The 24,231-nt window shown below is 52.6% G+C and overlaps 1 protein-coding gene across 9 annotated transcripts in view; it reads right to left on the bottom strand.

The window, feature by feature from the left end:
* The window catches only part of ZNF469 (zinc finger protein 469), a 155,637-nt gene that overhangs the window by 22,402 nt on the left and 109,004 nt on the right, over nucleotides 1–24,231 (bottom strand). For 5 of the 9 annotated variants that reach the window (XM_085234860.1, XM_085234861.1, XM_085234863.1 and 2 more), the window contains 2 exons: nucleotides 15,046–15,151; nucleotides 5,101–5,278 (listed from right to left, as the gene is read on the bottom strand). The gene's annotated coding sequence lies outside the window, so the exon portion shown is untranslated. The remainder of the gene's footprint in view (nucleotides 1–5,100; nucleotides 5,279–15,045; nucleotides 15,152–24,231) is intronic. The other 4 variants (XM_085234862.1, XM_085234864.1, XM_085234859.1 and 1 more) reach the window with 1 other exon arrangement.

The following is a 24,231-nucleotide window of genomic DNA, read 5'->3' as shown; positions in this document are numbered from 1 at the left end:
AGATGTGCTCTGCAGCAGTGCTTCATGGGGTTCCTCTCCCTTTTTGCAGGCGTTGAGACCAAGGGATGGATGCTCACAGCTCATGGCTGCTATTTCTGCATCAGCAGTGAAATGAAAGTGGGGAAGGTTTGTGTATCCTGCATCAAAACTGCCCAAGGATGGGGTCAGGCTCACTTGTGGCTGCAGAGAACAAACCCTGCACGTGCACACACACAAAAAATGAGCATGGGCTATTGCACAGGGCTGAAGAAAGGCATTTGCATTTTGCTGGAAGTGAAGAAGCAGCCGGGTGCAGCAGCACTGCGCATCCTTCCTCCACATGTGCTCACAAGATGCAAAATGAAGATGGGGGATTTCCTGACAGCTTTGGGGCATCGTTATGAGGGTGAGTAGGAGGATGCACAAAGGACGCTGACACAGGAAGGGTGATCCAAGGAGAGGATGCTGCTGCCCTTCCTGCAGGGAAAGCACAGCTGCAGCCATCCCCAGGGCTGGATTGCGTGGTAAGGTGATGCTGTGAGCAAAGGGTGACTGAAAAGAACAAAAATTAGTCCAAAATAAGTCTGGAACCTAAGCACGGTGGCTCACATCGACCCTGCTAACACACACAGTGCCTGCAGAGGGGCTGGGATGCAGGTGTGGATGGCTCTGAGCATCAGAGGGCAGAACTGGGGGAATCTGGGAGAAATGGGGCATTCTGTGGTATCAGGGACAGTGCTCCAGGCTTCCCAACGCTTTCCTCATCTGAACCGCAGAAGGATTACAGAAAAAGAACACCAAGACCCAACCCTCTGGGAGCCTGCCCGAAGGAAAAAATGTGTATTTTTATACCCTGGCTGGAAAACGGAATTCCTCTGAGCAGCGACAATTTTTCATCATTAAAAAATACAACTAAAAAATGAAACTTCTCACTTCTGACCGATGGACAAAGCCCTTCCCTGGGCCTTTCCTCCTCACCCAGGAGCAGGGGCTGTACCCAAGGGGTGCTCATCCCAGTGTCCCCTCCTTCCCAGCACGATCCATCCCAGACAATACCCAACGCGATACCACCGGAAACCATTCATTTCCCTGTGCTGCGGTGCTAACGGGGGATTACCAAACCCAGCATAGTTTTATGCTGAATTCACACCCCAGCTGCATTTTTTCTTTCACCTGGAGGCTCAATCCACCCACAGCAATGGGGAATCAATGAAAGCCAGCACGGGGAGCACATCCCTGCATGCACCCACAGCCCACTCAGCTCCTTTTGCTCCGTTTTTCCAACAGAACGTTGCAACTCAGGATTTTTGCACTGCTGTTTAGTTCATTATGGCTATTGGGTTTAGGGAGAGGGGTGTTGGAGCAGGGGGAGGTCGCTTTACCCTGATGCTTCCTGCCTTTGTGAACCCACACAAACCTGATTGTGTGATAGGAAAGGCTCGGCACCCCGGGTGCGTTCCCACCTGAACACAGCCTGCGTTCAGTGCCCTCCTGACATGGGGAGCAGTATTTGTCACAGGATTCATCAGCCCTCCCAAAAAAACCCCAAGTCCGAAGAAAGAAAAGGAATTAAATATCCTCCTGTGTGTCCATCTGTGTGCCTGTGTGTCCATCCATACATCCATCTGTGTGACTGTGTGTCCACCTGTGCAACCATGTGTCCATCCGGGTATCCATCTGTGCGCCCAAGCATCATCTGTGCATCTCTGTCTGTCAGTCTGTGCATCTATGCGTCTGTCTATCATCTGTGTGTTCGTCTGCATGTCTGCCTACACATCTGTGTCTGCCTATGCATCTGTCTCTGTGTCCATTTGTGCATCTGTGTCAGTCTGTGCATCCATCTGTGTGCTCCCATCTGTGCATCCACCTGTGCATCCATCTGCATACCCATCTGTGTATCCATCTCTGTATCCATATGTCCACCTGTGCATCAGCCTGCACATGTCTGCACATCTATGTGTCTTCCTGTGCATCCATTTTTCCACCTGTGCACCCAACTCAGTGCCCATCTATGTGTCAATCTGTATGTCTGCCTGTGACCTGCTGCCCACTGCCCCTGGGTGTGGCACTGCCAGGCAGTGCCATCTGCCACCCCTGCACACCAAAAGGTCTTTTCCATGAGTCCAGGTGTCCCCATGGTGGGAGCACCCTCAGCTCCCCATGTTGGGAGCTCCAGAAGGATGTACGTGCAAGGATGCTGTGGCTGGCTCATGGAAACAACACAGTGGTGCAACCAAAGAGAAAACTACCTGTTTTGTTACTTCTGTTTGTCCCTTAAACAGAAGCAGATGTGGGACACCCCCTGCAGTGCTGCCCACTCTTGGGCAGGCTGAGAACTGGGTGCACAGCCTTGCCAGAACATCCTGGCACGCACAGAGGTGCTGCAGCGTGGGACAATGCACCCACCCACACCACCACAAACCACCCGTGTGAGCAACCCCACAGCAACAAGGTGGGGATCAGCAGGAGGGAAATGGGCTCATGGGGTTGTGATTCTCCAAACTGAGCCAAGGAGAGGAGGCAGAGGCACAGTGAGAAGACAACTCCCTCGTCCCCATGTCCTGACACCCAGCCTCCTTCTGCTGGCTGCCCTTTAATTGTCCTCCCCGCGGGTTTCTAAACTGGGACTTGCAGCATCCGACTGGAGCAGACTTGTGCTTTGTGGTTGGTTGGTTGTTTTTTTAAATCTGTTTCTCACAAACCTGTTACATGGGCAACAAAATGCTCTGCCTACCCCTGAAACACCCAGAGCCACAGTGCAAGGGACACAGAGGGCTCTGCCTGTGCTTCCTCACCACGACCAAAGCAAGGAGAGCTGGGGCTGCTCGGCCCTTTTATCTGCTGCCAGCTCCCAGCCCAGCCTTTAGGTGATTGGATCCAAAAATCCCTGGAAGGCAGGGCTTGGCATGGCCAGAGATGCTACCTCTGCCCTGCTGCTGTAATTATGCCACCAAACTTAGAAAGCAGCGGAAGAGCTGCGTGTAGCACTGCGATGAGAAGGATGTTTATGCTGTGCTGTTTTCCTCTGCTTGGCTCAGGCTGCCAACGTGCAGCCAAACCCAACTGCAAAGCCAGGTGCTGATGGAAGATGCTTCCTTTGAGCAATTAATGTCTCTCCCCAGGACTCCCCTTCTCCTATCTGAGAAGAAGTGATTTCTCCCCATCATCCTTGAGATTAAAATGGATATATGCATGGGAACCAGCAGTGGAGATGACAGAGGAGAGCAGCTGATCCCTATCATGATGCTCCCATGAACACTGCACAGCAATCTGCTGCTTTTCAAGGAAAGGTGTGGATCAGAGCTACTCCTCTCAGCTCTGCTGTATCTCCTCACTCTGTGACTCATCCTCTCCACATCAGTGCTCTGGATGGAGCCCAACCTGACAGTGTGCACAGCCAGCATGGCTTCGGGGCTGCAAGCACCATCCTTGAAGCACCATTCCTTATTCTCAGTCTGTATGCCCCCTCTTGTAGTGTGGCACAATTTCCCCTTGTCCTGTGCCAACCCACCCTGGAGAAGAGTTTGTCCCCTTTCCTCTTTCAGCTCTGTTTTAGGTATGGGAAGGCTGCTCTCAAACTTGCTGAGGGTGCACTGATCCCACTGCTGATGTTATTGATGAAGGCATTAAAGAGCAATGATCCCAGTGCTGTCCCCCATCTCCATCCAGACACTGAGCCGCCGACTGCTGCTCTCTGGGTACCATCTTACAACTCATCCACAGAACAGTTCCACCCATCAAATCCATATCCTTCCAATTTGGAGGGAAGGATGTTACAGGGGACTGGGTCAAAGGCTTCACTGAAGTCCAGCTAGGTGACATTAGCAGCTCCTCCCTTGCCTGCTGACACACTTATGCCATCACTGGAGACCACTGTGGTGATCAAGCACCTTCTCCCATTTGGGTCTTCTCTGGAAGGGTTTGTGTGTCCATTCAAACATCATTGGGAGTGCAGGGTCAGCCGGGTCCTGCAATGCACTGAGGGAGTTGCTGCAGCTGGGCATGAGATGGCCCAGCAAATCCCACTGTGCTGCTGGGAGCAAAGGGCTGAGCCATGGAGAAATGGCAAGAGCCTTTCCTTTGGTGACCCGCTCCCTGCCAAGCAGAGCCATGGGCAAAGGGAAACATCAATATATCCATCTCAGCAGACTTGTAGGAGTTCCCTCCCAGCACCCTACTGGTGGATGCTTCCCAAAGGCTGCACACAACCTCCAATTTGCCCATCCATTGCAGTGTCACCACACAATGACAGCCACCGGCATGTCCTCCTCTGCAGAAACAACAGAGGAAGAAAGAGCGCTTCTGTTTCTTCCTCCTCTATTGACACAGCTGGGAGAGCTGGGGCCGGGGTAGGGCTCCTCCTCCTCCAAAATGCTCCATGCATTCACTTTGTAGCTCCAGCAGTGCTGGAAGAGGCACAGCTCCTTCGACAGCAAACATCAGCTCTGTGCAAGAGCATCCCTGGTGCTATGCTGGGGCCACCAACAGGGTTGCAATGGGAATGACACATTCACCATACTCTCCATGGGTCACCTCTGATCCCTCAGCCCCAGGAAGAGCACCACCACTTCCCAGCAGTGTGATTCACATAGCCACTGTTGGTGGGTTTGCTCCTCTTTGCCTCCAGAGAGACAAATGCAAAGCATTCCTTTACTTTCCTGCCTCAGTGGAATGACAGGTGAAGCAATAAAATGCTTTTTTTTTTTCTTCCCATTTTATAGAGCTGTAAACTTAATTTCCTTCTAAACCATTTGCTTTCACTTAGAGCTCAACAGAGATCCTGCGCCACGGGCAAAGCTGTGGCTTCCCTGTGCTGGAATCAGCATATAGAAGCAGAAGATGGCTGTTTTTTGGGTAAGCTTAAAAGTTCGTGAAAGGGAAGACAAAGTGGAGGAAAGAGAGAAGGTTTCTTAGAGCACTGAGGGCCTGTTTTCCATCTAAAGGCATTAAGGGTCTATGGTGCACCTGAGATGATTGGGATGGATGGTGCTGCACCTGATGCACACACAAGCTGGAGCACACAGCTCACCCTCAAGCTGCACTCCTCAAGCCCAGAAATGTGCTCTGCCACCCATTTTACATCTCCTGCCCGCAGGCAGTGGCTGTGTCACTGTCACCCACCTGGCACCCACAGATGGCTCTGTCCTACATGGGTTCCCTGCACGCTCCAGCTGTGTGCAGCTCTGTTTGGCAGCTCCTGGGTAATGGAGAGGCCATTCCTGATGGCCTGGGGTGAATCCTTTCCTCGTGGCAGCTGTGCTCGTCCTGTGGTGCTCAGCAGGCAGCACACATGCTGGGTCTGTGGGAGAAGGCAGTACTCAGGGTCAGGGGAATGCTTACATGGGGGATGCTGGAGGTGGGCTCTATTCACCACCACAGTGACAACATCCTACCACCTTCAGGTGGTCATGCTACAAAACCTCTACGAGTTATTTGAGAGGAGCTCCACTACAGAAGCTGCTACAGAAAGCAAGGGTAAGGTTTTTGTGGAGCCACCTGCCTGCATCCTCCTCCATAGCTCTCCCTGCTGCACTCCTGCAGCTGTGCTCAGGTTATGTGGGGACACGCAACACTGCCTGCCCTGAGCTGCAGGGGCAGTCACCCTGAAAGCACTATCACACTCTGAGCACAGCTTAACACATGGCAAGAGTCATGCTTGACACAGCTCCCTGTGCAGCTCATTAGCACCGTGTCTTTTGCTGTGCTCAGGGCTCCTTAATGAACCAATCTCTGCCACCCAGGTGCACCCCAACCCTCCCCATGTGCACTGATCCCTCCAGAACCAGGGTAAAACCACTCCTTTTCCTTGCCTGTTTTCTGCTCCCAGCCTGATCTGTAGCATGAACATGAGCATTTTGGGGGTGAATTCTGGCAGCACCAGAGATGCTGTAATGCTATAATGGGATGATAATAGCAGGGTAACAAACTCTTTGGCTACAGCACATGAGAACGAACCCAAATGCAGCAGCCACAGAGGCAGAAATGAAGGAACAGAGCTGCATACCTTTGGAAAGCCTCAGATAGGCAGGGATCTCCAGCAAGAGAGACCCTTGCTTCCACTGCCAGCTCTTAAATGAGGGCTGGGAAGAGATGGATCCTGGATCCAGTCCTTTTAGTCACTCAGGTACACTGCATGTATCTGAGCTTCCCACCAGGTGCTCCATCTCTAAGGCTGTGACTTAGCATTGCCACTACAGATGCAAAGCACAGTGTTTTCTGATGAGCCAGACAACCCTGCGTGCAGGACTCAGGACGTGACCTGATTCTACCACCCTGGCTTCCAGCAGATGCTGAAAACACGGCCACCAGCAGCAGCAGTGCCCTAATATGCTGGGCTCCTCGAAAGCAGAAAACCTCCTAGAGCACAGTGCATGCCATTAAGGAGATCTGTACCATGTGAGCTCCCAGCCCTCAGACCCAGTGGATCTGTACAAAAGATGTCCCTGGTGCTGGCGGCTCCCAGCCCCCAGAAGTTTAAAGCACAACGTGAAGCTCACTTCAAAGAGCAGCAGCTTCCTCCTTGATAACATCAGGAGTCTGGATCAAAGGCTGCATCCTAGGAAGTTCAGCACAGGAGGGGAAAATAAAATTGCTTCCTCTAGAGCATTCCTCTGCTGAAAATAAGCTGGTGTAGGAAAGTTGGAGCATCATCTATAGTCAGAGCTATAGAACTTGCTGCCCTAAGGGCTTTTTGGGGCATCTCGCTAGTGGAGGGCAGGGACAGCAGTGGATTTCTGGATGCTCCTTGTCTGCAGCAATCCGTTTGAACCACAAAGCAGGCTCTGATCACAACACATTGAAACAAACCTCATTCACCCACCAGCAAAATCGCACCAATTTTTGGCACTGCGAGAGCATGCGAAACACCAGAGCCTCATCCTGTACAGGCAAGCTTTGCAAGAGCCCCTTGCACTGCAGAGCACCCAGTGCCAGATGCTGCCGAGCACGCTGGGGACAAATCATCAGATGTGCCACATGCACGTGCCATTTGTGAGCTTCTCCTGCAAGCCCATCCCTGTCTCCATCCCATTCAGAGGTCCCACTCCCGCAGACAGATGATGGCTCTTCCCCTCCTCCTCCTCCTGCTCCAGCACACGGGGACAGCAGCTCCATTCTCTGCTGTGGCCTCAGTGATGATTAGTGCCTTTCAGGAGCAGGCTGGGTTTTTTTCCTGCTCGCCGGCCCCAGATGAATAGCTCTGGGCAGAAGTGAGCAGACAGCATCCCCTGTATTCCACGCTTCATATGAAAACCAGATGCCACGACTACGATTACAAATCAAAGCTGACAGGGGGACGAGAGGTTTACTCAGGAATTGAGAGAGGGCACGAAACCTTTCCAACGGGGCTACCGTTCAGCCCTGACACACAGACCCACGATTGTGCCCTAGGAGCTGTGACACCGAGCCTGAAAAATGCCCATGGGCAGCCCCTCCTGCAGTGTTCTGCCTTTCCCTTGGCCTCTAAGGTGATGATAACCGAGATGAGGAGTCATTACCTGGGGAGCCTCTGATTCTCAGTGACAGCCCCAGCTCTGAACCCATCCCCAGGACCTCAGTGAACTCAGCGTTGTGAAAGCCAACATTCCCATCCCATCTGTCTGGATTTCTCCCTCCTGCAAGAAGAGATTTCACGGAGCATCCACTGCCATCCCAGCCCGGGAGCATTTCAGCTCAGTGGCAGATGCAGAAAGCTGGCACTGGAGATGGCAGAGGCTGGGATGAGGAGGATGCGATGCATTCAGATGATCATTGCTCCTCACCATTGGTCAGCCACCAGCTCCCAGGAACATCACACTGAGGGATTCTGGCCTCACCCTGAGAGCTGCTGTTGGACAGAGCAGAGATTCTACACCAGAATCCACAAAGCTCACAGTAACTTCCGTAATCTCTTCCAACACCAATTATCCCCACTCCTAAAGTTTCCCACTTGAATTCTCCAGCCTGCAGCTTTGGCTCTGCCACCAGGTGCTTCCCTCCCTAAAAGCAAACCTCAGCTCTTCAACTCACTCCTGGATCCTCCTATTTTTTTGCACTAAAACTGAACTAACCCATGTCCCTAGGGTTCCTGCAGCATCACCCCAACAACCCTGGCTTCATTGCTTCAACCTCCACAACATCTCCAGGCTCCTGCAGCATGACCAAATGATTAAAATATAATTAGAGGCATGGGGCTGGCAGGGAGGGGGTTCAGGCTCAATTTAATAATGCACCAGCAGCAACAAGCTCTGCAAACCTGCCCTGGGTGGCTGCCTCTTGCTCTCCTATGCCTTGCTGTGCACTGAACTGATGGAAACCATCTGCAGGCCCTCTGCCTGGTGCTGCGCACGCCCTGCCTCCCTGCTGCACTGTCACCTGGCCGCACTATCACAAAGTTGCATTGTCACTATGTTGCACTATCGCTACACTGCACTGTCACTAAGTTGCATTGTTCCCATGTTGCACTGTCATTGTGTTGCACTGGGACCTCACTGTATTGTCCCTGTGCTGCACCGTCACTGTGTTGCACCATCACTAGGTTGCACTAGGCTGCATTGTCCCCATGCTGCACTGTCTTTATGCTGCACCGTCACCACCCCACGCTGTCACCGTGCTGCTCTTTCACTACTTTGTACTGCCACCACATTGCACTTTCACCAGCCCAGCAGCATCAGGTTCCTCCTGCTGCAGCTCATCCCCATCCCAGAAGCCACACACTCAGAAGGACCTGCTATAGAATAGCAGCTCAGCCTGACAGGGAAGGCAGCAGCACTGGAGCTGGGGATGTGCTGCAGAGGAAGCATTCTTCACCCAAAGCTCAGGTTGGAGCTGTGGGAGCGTTTCAGTGAGTAGCATCCAAACTTTCCATTTCAGAAGCAATCCTTCACCTCTACACAGAGTGTATTTAACATTTCCAAGCAGCTGCCAGCCCCAGTGCCAGCACAGCTGATCCTGCACCATCCCCCTGCGCCGCAGCAGCACCGGGCATCACACAGTGGCCGTGCCACGCTTTGGGGCCAGGCTGCCCAGCCGGGAGCGCGTGGGAACCCTGCCGAGCCCGACACCCTGTCACCAGCTCCAGCGCGCGCCTCTGAGCTCCAGCCAAGGAAAACACCATTGTGTCAGGAGCAGACGTGGGGCCGGTGCCAGCGAGGGCCGAACAGCGGCTCTTTGTGTCCCCCGGCAGTGCTCCAGTGTGGGGTTAGGTCAGCCCGAGCGCAGCTTTTCACTCTGAGCCTTTGTTAATCTACAGGGGAAATGAGCGGCGTTACGTGGCGGGGCTGGGTGGCACGGAGAGGGGGTGAGGAGAAAAGCAAGCCTGCCACACGAGGGGCTGGCAGCAGATCAGTGGGATGGGAGAGATGCTACAGCCACCAGGAGTGCATCCCATCCCCTGCATCCCACTTATATTTTATGCCCTGCATCCCTCCTATATCCCATCCCTCTCTGCATCCTGCACCCGGCATTCCATTCCCCAAGCTGCATCCCCTGCATCCCATCCCCTACATCCCCCCTACATCCCAAATGCTTCATCCCATCCCCTGCATCTCTCCCCGCATTCCACCCCCTGCATCCCAGCCCTGTATCCCACCCTCTGTGTCCTCCTTGCATCCCATCCTCTGACACCCAGAGACATGGAGGCTGTGCTGAACAAGGATGGGGGGTAGTTTCTGATGGGCTCCACAGGCTGCACAACACCCACGAGCTCTTGTGGGTTCATTTCATGCATAGGCTGAAATGATTTAATTTTGGTTCAGCTGCTGAAACCTCCTCCAGTAGCTTCTTAAGCTCTCCAAGCCTGGGCTGCCTCCTGGGTATTTCCTGGGGATTTGAAAAGGTCTTTTAGAATGAGAAGAGTGAGATGCAGCCTTGGCATCCTCATGGCTCTCTGTCTGCAGGTTGGATACAGGGATCTGCAAAGCCTTTACTCTGCAGGATGGAGCACTCTGATGTGCCCAGGTCCTGCACCCCAGCCATTCGCCCTCTGTCCATCCAGGCATGTGGAACCCAGAGGTGCCACAAGCACATGGACATCCATCCCCCCATCCGTAACAGCCACCGCTCCGTGCTCCAGGAGCTTCACGGGCCCTTGGTTTATTTTCAGCAGACAAAATGTCAACATTTTTAGGCACAGAGGGACGGCAGGAGAGCCTGACCTGTCAACATCCAGGATGGAAAATACGCTCGTCAAGTGCTCGGGATGAAGTTCTAATTACTCCCCACATACCAGCCTGCATAAATACAGCACAGAAGTCCAAGAAAAGCACACTCTGAGTCCGACAAGCTTTTCCCGGAGCTGAGCTCAGCCTCCTTTCCTCAGGAACCACAGACTTCTGCTGCAGACAGCAGCTTGCTTCCTCCAGGGTGGCTTTAAGCTGCCCCTAAAGGTGAAGCTGATACACCCAGCACCTTGATACCAATGGGAGCAGTGATGCTGCAGGATGTGAGCTGTGTCTGAATGATGCCAACGTGGGTTTGGGGGATGCTGGCCACCCCAACCCCAAAGGATGCTGTGGGCAGATCGGGATGCTGCTGGCGGTGTGCTGGGCACTGTCACTCCGGTGGTTCTGCACTGCTCCCTGTTGGTGCCATCCCAAAACAGTGGATCTGCTTTGACTTGGTGACCACTTTATCATCTCCCCATCGCTCTGCAATGCAGATTTTCTAATAAAAAAAAAAGAACCAACCCAAAAAGCAGTGCTTGCGGGGCCGTTTGAAGCCCCACGTGGGGGACCTGCCCTCTGCAATCCATTTACCACTTGGCACCGCTCAGAGGGCTATTTTTAAAAGGTATGCAACTGTCCCAGAAACCCAACTTTGAAGTATGGTTCAAGGCTTTGTTGTTGGGAAAAGAAAGGGCTTTTAACGTTCGTAATTAAATGCAAACATGAGCGAGTTATGGGACTGGAGCTGGCCGAGGCAGGTCAGCTCTGCTCCACCAGTGCTGGATGCTGTCCACAACACACTCCAGAGCCCGCTGCCCTTCTCTCATCACTGCAAAATGCTGCATTTTGCTGTCAGCTGGGAACATTTCCATCCTAGATGCCGCTCAGATCAGGAGCGAGGGATCTGTTCCTATTAGTGCTGGTGTATGAAAGCCAATCTTAAAGCTGGTTGGGGTCAGGGCAGCCCTTGGAGCTGGTGTTGATGGCCCCTGCTCCTGGCCTTCCTCCCTTCCTCTTCCTCCCAGTGCTGGGCTGATGGGGAGGCTGCTCCCCACCTGGCCAAGAGGGAAAAGCGATGCATTGTGTGATGCTGGGAGAAATGAGGATCCCCTGGTTCTACCTTTGGAGGGTGGCAATTTGGAGGTGTTACCTCATGCTGGAGCAAGAGGGTGTTAATTCAACACAGGAGCCTGATGGGAAGAGGCATTAAATACTCCCTGGCATGGCGATGGGGAGGGGGTAGGTGCTCGCTTGTAATTAAACAGCAGCAGATCCAACCCAAACTGAGACAAGGCTCTGCTTTGAAGGGGACACTGATGCTCGCCTGCGGCCACATTTTTCACATGCCTTCCTAAGGAGATGGCTATCAGTGCATGGTTTGAGCCCTGTGGTTTGCAGGCTGCTGCGCATCGTGCCCAGCAAAGTCCCATGGTGCCAGGTGTGGGACGTGGGACAAATCCAAAGCTGTGGGTCGGGAAGGAGCCCAGCCTGGCAGCTGCATGGAAAGCAGGTGGGCAGGCAGTGGGGCTGGCAGAGAGGCTGGAGCTTTGCACCAAGGCCAAAACGCAGAGCAAATACCTGCCAGCACCCGGCACAAGCCTGCTGCTCCCAGCCCAGGAGCACGGGGGACAGGTGCCATGAAACCTGCCCATAAATTCAATGGCTCCCCATTAAAGCTCTGGGTGGGATATTCCCTTCTGAACACGGGCTGGGATAAACCTTGATGATTTTCTTAGCTGTCAACACGCCACCCTCTCCAAGTTGGTGGTTCTGCCCTCTGATCCAAAGTGGGGGAGGCAGCTCGGGGCCCTTTCAGTCACCCCTGTGTGATGCTGAGGAGCAATGCACTCTCCCTGCCAACATCTCCTGGCTTCCTGGGATGCTGCTGTGCAGCATCACCTCCACTGACCACCACACTGAGGCTTTACAATAAGCAGAGCATCAGCAGTGATCACTGGATTGGCTCCAACCAGTCAGCAGTGGGAATTTGTAGGGTGCAGATGAACCCCAAACAAGCTCATGGGGTTTTCTCATCATCCTTTGTCTCAGGAGTCGCTTTGCTTGCAATAACACAAAGGCAACTCAGAGATTCGGGGAGTTACATCTGTGTTCAGCCACAGAAACTCAACCATGGCAAATCCACAGGGCTCTGTGCCCGAAGCGAGCAGGAAGAGACGATAACAAGAAGTCCCAAATCCAAGCTCAAGCAGACAGCACTTATGAAGGAGATAACTTTTTGACTGCAGACAGGCGGATGGTTGATCCTTTTTAATAGAAGTTGCATGGGATGGTATCACAGATTTCTTGGTGAGCCAAGAACTGCTCCCTGAGAGTTGTTCCTTGGAAGTCTATCTCTGACTCTTCTTCCACACACGTCAACGAGGCCTGACCCCATTTGGGGTGACGCTGTGAGTCCATGTCCATCCATATCTGGGGTTGGGAAGTCAGGACTGGGTTGCAGGCAGAGATGTGTGCAGCCCCGCAGCCATGCAGCAGATCCACGCAGTGCTGCTTCCTGGCCACATTAAGGCCCCTTTATGCTCCTTGAGCCATGTAAAGAGGCCTCTAAGTGAGTGTAAATTAAATTTAAGTTAGTTCTGCTTCCTTCTCAAGGCCCCTTTACGGTTCCAACGAGGGGTGAAAGCGCTGCGCTGTGCTGATGCGATGGGGATGGAGTCCCAGGGAGGGTACAGCAGGAATCCCACGGCCGTGCTCCTCCTTCCCAAGGGTGGAGCAGATCAGGATGTGGTTTTGAACATCCAGGAACATTTTTCCCAGGCAGGTGAAGGCATTCTGCCAACCTGTGACACAGGTGACTACATTGTTCCGGAGCACACTTCCCCTGCAGCAGTGTGATTACAGGGTGTCCCGCAGAGCTCTCCATCCAAAGGTGCTGCTGGGCGGTGCTGTGCAGCCAATTCTTGCATTTTCCCAAAAATATGACCGTGTCCTCACGGTGCCAAGAGCAACTCCTGCTGTCAGTGCATGCCCAAATGTTTCCAGACAGCCATAGGGTAGAGGATGCTCCGCCCTGCAGCACCGATGCCCCGCTGGGGTTTTACGCACCCTCAGCTGCTCCTCTGGGCACAAAGACCCCGCTGCCCCCCTGCAGGAGCTGAGTACATTCCCCATGGCCCCGTGAGTCTCTCCCTGAGGATGACGATGAACTCTCAGCTCATCGCTGTTTGCTCACAGGGTCGCAGCACCTCCTTCCCGGGGGTCCCCGTGGGGTGGGAATCCCCTCCCCAAAGCTCACGGGTGCCAAACACTTCCGCTCCAGGCGCACATTTCCAAAGCCACTCGCTCAGCTCCGAAGGAGTTAATGGAGCAGAGAGCAACTCGGATTCCTCCACCTAACCCTCCCAAGTCCCCGTATAACCAGACTTGGCACTTTGAGAAAGCTCCACAAATCCAGAGGCTAAAACGCGCTGCCTTCCCTTCGTCAAGAGAAGGCAAGTCCCAGCTAATTGAGGAAACAGAGCCTTCCCCAGCCCCCTTCCAGCCTGCTTATTTATTTAGGGTCTTTTTTCTCTTTCTCTCTCTCTCTTTTTTTTTTTTTGTTCTTCCCCCAGCAAACATTAGGAAAAGAAAGTGCAAATTAATTTGGTGGGGCACGGCTGTGTTTTATGATGCTCCCCAGCTGGCAAGCAAGGTTAACCCCATCACTGCATCCCAGGCACAGCATCCCCAATGCCCACAGCCACTGCCTGGGGGGGGTCCCTCTGTGCCCATCCCTTCCTAAAGCAGGGAGGAGGCAATAGGATTAGCAAAGTGAAGCAAAATGCCAGCAGATGATCTATATTTTTGAACCTCCTTTTCCCTCTCCCCTTCCCCCCCCCACCATCTCGCTGCTGCTGTAGGTTTCCCGGAGCTTACAGTAGTTGTGTGTGTGTGCACAGTTTTTTTTTTTTTTCCTTTCTTTTTTAAACTCCCTCTGACTACTGCTCACAATTCAAAGGAAATCTGGGAAACCGAATTCTCAGCTCTCCAAAGGAGCGAATGGAAAGTCACTTAAAGGGACGCCTGCCTTAAAGCGGCCGCGGAGATTTTCCTTTCGCCTTGAAGAATAAAAGGGGTGAACCCCCCCACCTTCTTGCCCTGAGCACCCCAATCTCTGTTGTCCCCTGGGGGCAGCCGAGGTGTCCCCCAGCCTGGAGGTGTTGTTTGGGCACGGAGTGTCCCTCACGGCCAGCTGCCCCTGGGGGCACACACAGAGGTCCCCGTGGGGACCTGTCCCCCAAATCCCACCTCTGTGGGGATTCAGCTCTGTGAGTCCCCCCGGGGGGAGGTGGCCCCAGCACCGGGAGAAGGGTTAAAAAGGGAAAATAATGAAAAGAAAGAAAAAAAAAAAAGAAAAAGAAAAAGGAGGAGAAGGAGGAAAGGAAGGACTGACATCAAAGGCAACTTCTCTGCTCGGCAGATGAGCAGATCCATCCTCACTTCATATTTTTTGCAGATGAACTCGGGGCGGAGGGGGCGGGTTAACCCTTCATCTCCCGGCGCAGTAGTGACAGGGACACATTGAGTTCAGAGTCCCAGGAGTGCATCCCCTTCCCAACCACAAGCTGGGGATGATTTTTAGTTTGGGGGGGAGCGGAAGAGGACGGACAGGGACCGGCAAAGCTTTTTCTTTTGAAAGGTTGGGGATGGCACATCCAGCCCGGATACTTTGCAGCCCAGCAACATCGCGTTTTAAAGCTGACAATCCTCGTCGAGTCATTTAATGAGCAAAAAGGGGGAGAAAAGTTGTGTTAAAGAGACGTTGCAGAGAGAAGCCGACCCCAGCAAAGCATCGGAGCTGGGTATTAAAACCCCAGCAGTGACATGTGGCAAACAGCACGCGCTGCTTCCCACCCCGTCCTTCCACCAAACAAAAATAATATTGACATGGCAAGCCCTAAATGACAAAAGGGTGTTTACTCACCTCATTATAGGGCGGCCGGAGGGGAGGGCTGCATTCTCCTCGGCTGGAAATTAAAAAGTCGGGGGATGAAGCGCTGCCGTCTCACCCCGTGCAGCTCCTCCGTAATCTGGGTATAAAAAGAGAAGTCTTCATTACTGACCGCAGGCACGGAGCTGCTCACGCCCCCTCCGTGTGCACAGCCAGTAGCACACAGAAGTTGGGAGATGGAGAAAGAGAGGAGAGCAGATTGATCTGCTGCTCCGGTGGGGAGAGGGAGAGAATAGAGGATGGGGGAAAATGGGGGGGGGGAAGGGGAAAAAGGAAAAAGGGGGAAAGGAATAAAGGAAAAATGGGGAAAAAGGGAAAGAAGTGGGAAAAAGGAAAAAAAATAGGGGGAAAGGAAAAGAAGGAAAAAAGGGGGGAAAAAGGGGGAAAAGGAAAAAAAGGAAAAAGTGGAGGGGGAAGGGGAAAGGGGGAAAAAGGAAAAAGGGGGGGAAAAGGAGAAAATAAAAAATGGGGGAAAAGGGGGAAAAGGGGAGAAAAGGAAAAAAAAACATGGGGGAAAAGGGAAAAGGGAAAAAAAGAGGAAAAGGGAAAAGAAAGGAAAATAAGTGAAAAAAGAGGGGAAAAGGGGAAAAAAGAAAAAAAGGGAAAAAAAGAAAAAAGGGGAAAAAGGGGAAAAACAGGGAGAAAAGGGGAGGGAAAAGGAAAAGGGAAAAAAAGAGAAGTAAGAGTAAAAGGGGAAAAAAGTAAAAAAAAAAACAGTAAAGAAAGAAAATAGGGGAAAAGGGGAAAATGGGGGAAAGGGAAAAAATGAAGGAAAAGGAGAAAAAAGAAAAAAAAAGAAAAAAGGAAAAGAGGGGAAAAGGGGGAAAAATGAAAGAAAAGAGTAGAATGGGAAAAAAGAAAGAAAAAAGGAAAAGAGGGAAAATGAGGGAAAGGGGAAAACAAGAAAAAAATGGAGAAGGAAAACAGAAAGAAAAGGGGAAAAAGGGGGGAGAAAAGGGATAAAGAATGAAAAAGAGAATTAAAGGCGAAAATGAGGGAAAGGGGAAAAAGAAAAAAAAGGAGGAAAAGAGGAAAAAAACTGAAAATGGAAAAAAAGGAAAAGGAAGAGGAAAGAGGTTTTAAAAGAGAAAAAGAAAAAAAGAAAAAAAGAAGAAAAAAGGGAGGAAAAAGGGAAGAAAAGAGGAAAAAATGTAGAAAGAAAAGACAAAAAGGGGAGAAAACAGAAAATAAAGTGCTTTTACTCTGAATATGGCATGGGAGGAAAAGTGGCTGTGGAGTTTCTGAGGGGTGACAGAGGTGGGGATGTGCCCTAAGGGTAAGAAAACCCAGGGAGCATCAGCCAAAGCCTTCGTGAAAAGGGCTGCTATCAGCTCACGGGTTGCATTTTCTGGCCTTTGCCGGCACAGCAGCTCTGGGGCAGCTCTGCCAGATGGGGAGAGCTGCCAGCGTGGGGTTACAGCCCTGCAGGTACCTCCCAGTTACAGCCCAGTGCACCCACAGCCACCCCAGGGCCAACACAGCAGGGTCAGGGCTGATGGCAGCAGGGTCAGGCCCGGCCCTATGGCTTGCAAGGGAAATTCGACTCAAAATAATACGAAAAAAGCACTCCCCCAGTTTGTAGGGATCAAAGGCTGAGGAGGTTTGCTCTGCTAAGAGCATCTGCTCATGGAGATGCCAAGCACGGTGACCCAGCAATCCCCAGTGGCGCCGTCCCATTGTGCCCATCCTTTCTGCAGCATGAAGAAGTGGCTGCTGTCTCACCCTGGAAAGCAGGCAGGATTGCAGTAACCCCCCCCCTGGGCCACATCCATGCAGCCCTGTGACAGCACCCCCCCCTCTGCAGCACCAAATGCGCTGCACGGATTTGCAGGGAGCAGCGGCGGTGCTCCAGCAGCGCTGGGTGTTGTTTGCAATTAAAGCTCACGTGGGTTGGAGTTGCTCCTATTTAACATCATTCTCTTTCTCCTTTTTGTTTTTGTTTTTGTTTTTTTTTGGCTTTTGCTTTCCAAAGGTGGTTTTTTGGGGAAGCACCCCCAGCATCAGCTCTGCTGCAGGTAGTGCCCATCCACCCATGGGATGCCCTGTTCCAAGAATGAAGGTGCTGCTGCACCAGCCCTTCGAGGGTATGTTTGGGGAATGCCACCACAAAGCATTACACAGACGTGGTCCCAAGAAGAAAATCCCATGCAGAAAGAAGGAAGAAAGAAGGAAGAATTTTGGGAAATGAGGCTATTTCCAAGGAACTTCCCCCAGCTCTACGGACTGAACGCATTCTTGCAGCACGTCTCCACGCAAGGATTTTTTTAGGAGCCTCGTTTGCAGGCAAAACAATGCCTTTCAAAATACATGCTGTATTCATAGATTTGTTTTGAATCCACTAACATGAAACCACTTATATATTTGTCGCATGGCAAACATCTCATTATGCAACATAGAAAGAATAGTTCGCTTCGTGTCCCCCCATCTCCAAGCTCTGCGCTTTTGGCCTTGGCCAAGATGTTTTCGTGTAACATAAATCAAAGCCAGGTGCATCTTGCTACATGGAATACTTTGCTAATAAACACTGCTTAAAACAGATACGTGCCTGTGCCCAAATACAGCCCTCCTCCTTTGGAGGAGCTGGAATTTGTTTTTTGCCCAGGAATAGAGGTTTTCCCCAGCAGTGCTAACAACCCCATCTTGTCTGATACAAAAGACAGAGGGAGGTTTGGTTTGGATGAGGGATGGGGCGAGAACAGAGCTCAGGTCTGACCACAGAACCTGTCATGGGTGACTGATCCCAGTGTGCACCCACAGCCCAGACGTGCACAGCACTGCTGCCTGGGATGGCCCCAGGAAAGGTGCTGAGGAGCTGAGCTCATGGCTGGCAGCAGTGCAGAAGCATAGCTTATCTTTGCCATTAGCTTTGTCTTTATTTCAGGCTTCTCGAAACCACAACCCACACAGCATGGAGAGCAGTCCCTGCACCAAAGACATCAGGAATGGCAGCTCCAGATCCCTCCTGGTGACCCTGTACTGCTCTGAATGATGGCCATGCAGCCAGGTAGCAGCAAAGCATGCAGTCTGCTCCATGGGCAGAGCAGCTTGAAGAGCCAAGAATGCTATTTATTTAGTCTGCCCTGTAGAGTTTGGAAGGGAGTACGGGGAGCACCTGTGGAATCCTGGGCACCATATGGTGTCATCACTGCTGACAAAGGAACAGTGCCCCTCCACCCCCCTCCCTGGCCCCTTCCCACCTGGATGCTCATCGTCTGCATACCCACACACAGCCTCATATCTCCAAGGTGAGAGGACCACTGCCTCCATCTGGGACAGGGGACGGGCACTTCCAAGGCAGCAAGGCAATGGATGGGCAGCATGAAGTCAAAGCTTTGCTCTGCATTGCTGGTGAAATCCCATCCCTATTTCAGTTGAAAAACTTGTCGTGTGCCAGTTTGCTTCAACATCTCCTCCATAAATCCATCAGCGGGGGCAGAGGGGTAGTGGCTGCTCCATGTCTTCCTCCCAAAAGCCCTCTGTGACTCCTCTGGGCCAAAGCACTGATTTCTCAGAATGTCATTTTCTCACTCTAATCTCAGGCTCTGCAGAACAGAGTGGCTCAGGGGGAGGCTGAGCACATCGGGGTGTCCATATGCCCTCAAATGCCCCAGCATAGGGACCCCGCATTGGGCACCATCCTGGAAGCAATGCCCCAAACCCATCGCAGCCCAGGGTTCAAATGGGGACCTGCAGGTTGCGAGAGGGGAAACTGAGGTACGAGGCACACGGAGCAGCACTGTGAGTTGCTTTCATAGCCCAGTCTGAGGGGAAAAAATTAAAAATGAAGGATGATTTTGGCATTCTTGCCCTCGTGGCAAGCGCGGGGCGGCTGTTTGCACAGCCCCGATGCCAGTAGGGTTGTAGCATCCCTTCCCAGCCCTTTGCAGACATTCAAGCTGGGAATCCTGCTAATGAAAGGAAAACAGAGAGGAGCTGCGGAGCGGAGGCCCAGGGTGTGGTAACTCTAGAAGGCAGCGAGGAGGCATGAATGAAACCTTTCACTGTGGTCCAGAGGAGCCCGTGGCACACGGGATTGAGGAATGCGAAGCAGGGCGAGCGCGCGGTGCGGGGCGGGAGCCACGTTCGTTAATTAATTAGCAGGACGGGATGGAGCTGCAGCACGGAGCGGGCAGCAGGATGTGTCCCAGCAGCTGGGGAAGGGGAGAAGGAGGCTCGCTTCCCAAAGGCTGAAAAGCTGTCCTTATTTTTTCCTGTAATTATGTCTCCAAGGGATCGCTAACATTTACATTTTTGTGCGAGCTGTATAGTTTATTCACGGCCCCGTGCTGCAAAGGGCTCCGCTCATAAATGGCCTTATTGATGCTCACCCTCCTATACATTGTGCTCAATCCGTGCTGTGAATGGGTGCAGTGTGTGGGGGAATGCCCCTCCTGGTGTCGGTGGGGGAAAATCCCCGAAAAGCAGAAGGGAAGGGGGGCACAGAGATTCCTTCACACCCTCTGCCGGATTATTTCACCCCCTTTTCCCACTTCAGAAATAAATCCGTCAGGAAAAAGAGGAGGAAATGATCCCTTAATGTTGCAGACGGCCCCCAGCCCTGGTCCCCTCTGCTCCATCGCCTTCTCCTGCATCTCACCAGGGTTCATTGCTCCGGGGCAGTGTTCGCCCTCCCACACTCTCAGCTGGAGCAGTGTTCTTTATCTGGAACTTCTCAGGAAGCCTCTCCTGAGTCTGAGGTTGGCAATGGCCAACAGTCACCCTCAGATGGCCGACAATTGCCCTCAGATGGCTGCCAATTGCCCTTGGAGGTCATGCAGCACATGTGAGATGAGTTTGGGCAGCCTCAGGCACGCATCCATCTCTGCACACCACCTCGTGCGCTGTGCTGTCCCCATCTCATCCCTACCAACCCATTTCTTAGAGCCAAGATCTACCTCCAAACTCTTATTCCTCCATGCAGGCAGCAATCAAAGTGCAAAGCCCCACACCAGAGCAAGGAGCCCTCACTGCCCCACGTCCCTCTGTGGGGATAAGAGCATTGCCTGCAGCCAGCAGCATCCCATCCCTGCTGCCTCGCACGCTCTGAACACAAATAGTGCCCCTCTGTGCCTCCGCCACGGACACATAGATGGCATTATACTGAGCTGGCCCCAGCTCTCGGGCATAATATTTTTTTAGCAGAGGACTAAATATTTTTAACATATGCAAACATGCATGGCTGAGGCACCTCCAGAGCCGGGATGCTGAGGGCAGAACAATGTCACCTTTCTGTTGCAGTGCTGCCAGTCCCCAAGATGACGACCATGCAGCCGGAGAGGGATGGGGGCAAAGAGAAACGTGGGAGACTTTGGGGGTGAATTTTGCAGAAAAAGGATCTGGATTCCTTTGAGGTGAAGGAGTGGGGATGCACAGAGCAGAGGTCTGTCTGCTGGGCACGGGTGCCCGTGCAAACATACCTGCTTGCGCTCCAGCCTTGGCCGGGAGGAAGCGTTCCTGGCTTTGAGCAAACAGAAAGGTGCCGGGTCAACTAAGTGGAGCAGAAAGTTCTGCCGTAGGTAAATAGGTCACTGTCGGCTCTCAATGGAGAGGTATGGCCGGGGACATTCCAGCCATCCCAGACACGTACTGCTGCCTTCACATCCACCTCTGTGATGGGGAAACTGAGGCACGAGTGCTGTGTGTGTTTGGCTGCGAGGATGCTGCACTGGTACCCAAGCAGAGTGAAAGCCCAATTCAAGTCTTTAATCTGTGCAATGAGCTGCATCAAGCGCTGCATACAACCCTGTTTTGTCGCTGGGATGCCCAGCTCTGCACATCCTCTTCCTTGCCAGGAGGCCCATTTGCACTGCCCCAAAGTGCTGCATTAACAGAAGTGGGAGCAGAATGCTGCCCATTGAAATGCCCCCTGCACCTTAGATGGGGCGGATGTGAACCTGGTGCACAGAGGTCCCCTCTGTTTCTGATCACAAACCCACTCCAGCACACAGAAGCACGTCACAAAGAAGCTATATGGGGCTGTCCCAAACAAAAGCAAGAGCCAGACTAAATAGGAACGCATGCACAGATTCCTCTTGCTCCTTCCAAGCCCCCAGACATATTTTCAGCCCCAGATGGTGACGATCTCTCCACCTCTCAGGGCTGATGGGGACAAAGAAAGGACCCCAAGTTTGGACCAACTGATGCTTGTGAGACTGCACAGCCCCCACCAAGGGGATTGGTTTGGCTGCTGGTGACAGCAGCTTCCTGCAGCTGGGAGCTCAGCAGCCGACGTGAGGATTTTGCTACTTGGCTGTGCTGGCACGGCTGCGACGTGCGGACTGGGCTCACGACTTGTAGGAACGTCTGCTTTCAAGCTTCCTTTTCAAGTCTAATAAAAACAACCCAAGCTCGCCTTGCCTCTCCTCCTGCTGAGCCACAAAACTGCATCCATGTGCCCAGCGGGAGAAAGCGAGCAAAACTTGGCGATGCGCACAAGCAAAATGTCACCAGGCTCCAACAATGGGCAGAGGGGACGGCTGCTGGTTGGCACCAAGCTGGTATGGCTCCTGCCTCACCTGCTGCCAGCTTCACCACTCGGGCTTTGTTTGGTTTGGAAAGGTGTGCCATGCCTGCGAGAAGCGCGATGTTCCCTCACGGCTGCGATGCGGGAGGCGGCGCTGGCAGTGCCTGCATGCTCCCATCCACGGTGCCTGGCCGCCTCTCTTCCCTGCTCAAACATACACTCAATCCAGAGCTCGGCACCTTGTGGAGGTGAAACTCAAAGGCTCGATTTTCCTGCTGTTGAGGTGCTGAAAGATCGGGATTACACCAAAAGAAAAAAAAGAGGCATCGCAGCGCCGGCTGCACCTTGCTAAAGCTTTGCTGCACCTATGGAGAAGAGAGCATCCTGCCCTGTGCCATAGCATCAGCCCTTGTGTGTGCTATTGTGCAGGGCTGCAGCATCCCTAGGCAGAGGGAGGATGTGCCCTTGGGTGGAAGGGATATGAGGGTGTCACACAGGTGGCTGCTGGCCTTGGCAGGAGGAGGATTCATGCTTCTGTGGCTTTAGCATCACTCTGTGGCCATGGGGTTCCTGGTTCGGACCTCTGCTTTGAGGTGTTCCCAGGAAATAAGAGATAAAAGGGGTCCATGTGATCATGGCTCTTGCCACCACCACAGATGTGTTACCAACATCACTTCTTCCCACTTCTTGCTCTTTCATGGGCTGGACTCGCTGCTGAAATGGGACGGAGAGCTTTCCATTCATTTACAACCAACGAATTCCTGTTGGATTTTGCAGTCAGAAATGAAACCTGTGGATGTCACCTGCAAAGGCAAGGAGAGCTGCTGAGCCCGCTCCTGCCGCCCAGCTGGAGCTTAATCTGCCTTCATCTATTTGCGCTATGAATTCAGCAGAAATAACAGAGGAGGGAGCAGCACCGCCCCCTGCCCATCTTCAAATCAGACATAAACTCAGCTCATAGAATCATGGTGACATGCCCCATTCCTGCAGCACTGGAATCCCACGGGTTTGCTGCTGGTGGTGATGCAGTGAGGACCTGGGCATGGCGGAGTGGCATTGGGCAGAGTCCCATCCCATTGCATCCTGCTACATCAGGAGGTGCAGGCTTTCCCCCTGCACCCACTGCCCCATAGATCCAAGTGGGTCCCTTCCAACTGGAGATATTCCATGAGATTCCATGCATTATTATGAATGCAGCAGTTCTGCCCAGGTTTTGCTCCAAGGAAAAGAAGCTTTTCATGGAGCTTTGAGCAATGTGTGCATTCCTAAGAGAAGCCCCAAGGGGAGGCTGCAGGCTGGGTGCTCCCCGCCAGGTACGCAGGAGATGAAAGGACACCTCACAATCGCTGCTCGATGCCGGATGAGTGTTTTTCCTCCAAATTATGGGAGAGGAAATTCAATATTTTTTTAGGACTTGCCTTTGCATAATAAGGAACGGCGCGGGGAGAACAATTCGGTATTCACGCGCAGTGCAAACAAGCGCCTTCTGAAAGCCTCTCACCTCTCAGCCCAGCCCTGCAGTAGCTCAGCAGCAACCTGTCCTTGTCCCCATGGGGCTGGGACCCACTGCCAGAGCCCTCATGAGGATTCAGAACCAAGGAGAACACACCCAAGTGCCACCACTTGAATGAAGACCAATGCTGCTGCAGCCACACGAAGCTGCCCAGGCAGCTGGAGGTGAGGAGAGCAGCCCTGTGCCCACGTCTCATCACACCAAATCCAATTGTGGGGCATCTCTCCCCAAAATAAGTTTCATCTCTGAGGTGTCTGTGCCCTTGCACGAGCCCAACCTCCATCCCTAACACAGCAACAGGGGGAAAGCATGCAGCACAGTCACCAATCAGGACTTTGAAAGGCAAAATGCACTCAGCAAATGCAGGAAGGGACCTGAGTCCATGCCTCTTCCTTCTCCAAACCCTGGCTCTGCTCATCTCCATCCTCTGCTGCTTATTCCCCCCTGCTCCCTGCAGCCCTTGCTGAGCAGCTGCCCTTTGCTAGTAAACAGCACTCTGCCCCGGGGCCAGCTTTCCCAGCACTAAAAGCCCACTTATTTCTGTTTGTCCTGACAAAACAGTAGCAGATTTGTGCTATAAATCCCCATTAATGGAACAATCTATGTTGGCTTGTTCCCATTAGCACTTTCCAAGAGGGAAAACCCTTGTGTGCGTGCACAGGCCTGTGAGTGTGTGCACACTTCTCCCCCTTGCGAACAACAGCCTGGGCTCTAAACTCAAGATCTCCCCTGGTAGATGCCAAAATTCATAAGCAGAATCTAAATATTTCAAATCCCAACAAATTCAAACAGAGAAATGTCTTGTTGCATCACTTCTAGAAGGCTTCTTTCAAACAAAAGCTGATGCTTAATCCATGCACATGCTTTTTGTGAAATGGGGGGAGCATTTGTCCAAAGTCTTGTGAAGACATGAATTAGCTTTCAGCACGGAGGTGAGGGAGGATTAACCCAGCATGTGTGTGGGACCTCATCCACTGCCAGATTTTCTAAATGTCCACTGGAAAGCAATGCCCAGCCTGGCTAGTCCCTGATTTAGGAGGTGTGTGAAACTCTCAGAGGGGTTTTGATTGAGGGAGAAGATCTCTGCATTTTCCAGGAGCAGAGTTCCCAGCATCCTGGTGGGATGCAGCAGCCACATCCATTGTGTGGGTAGCACAGCTCCAATGGGCTCATTGCCTCCGCC

The sequence above is a fragment of the Meleagris gallopavo genome, chromosome 13 (genome assembly GCF_905368555.1).
Source record: "Meleagris gallopavo chromosome 13, MGAL_WU_HG_1.1, whole genome shotgun sequence".
Taxonomy (NCBI): domain Eukaryota; kingdom Metazoa; phylum Chordata; class Aves; order Galliformes; family Phasianidae; genus Meleagris; species Meleagris gallopavo.
Note: the sequence above shows the minus strand (reverse complement) of the source record. Positions and strands in the feature narration are given on the sequence as shown.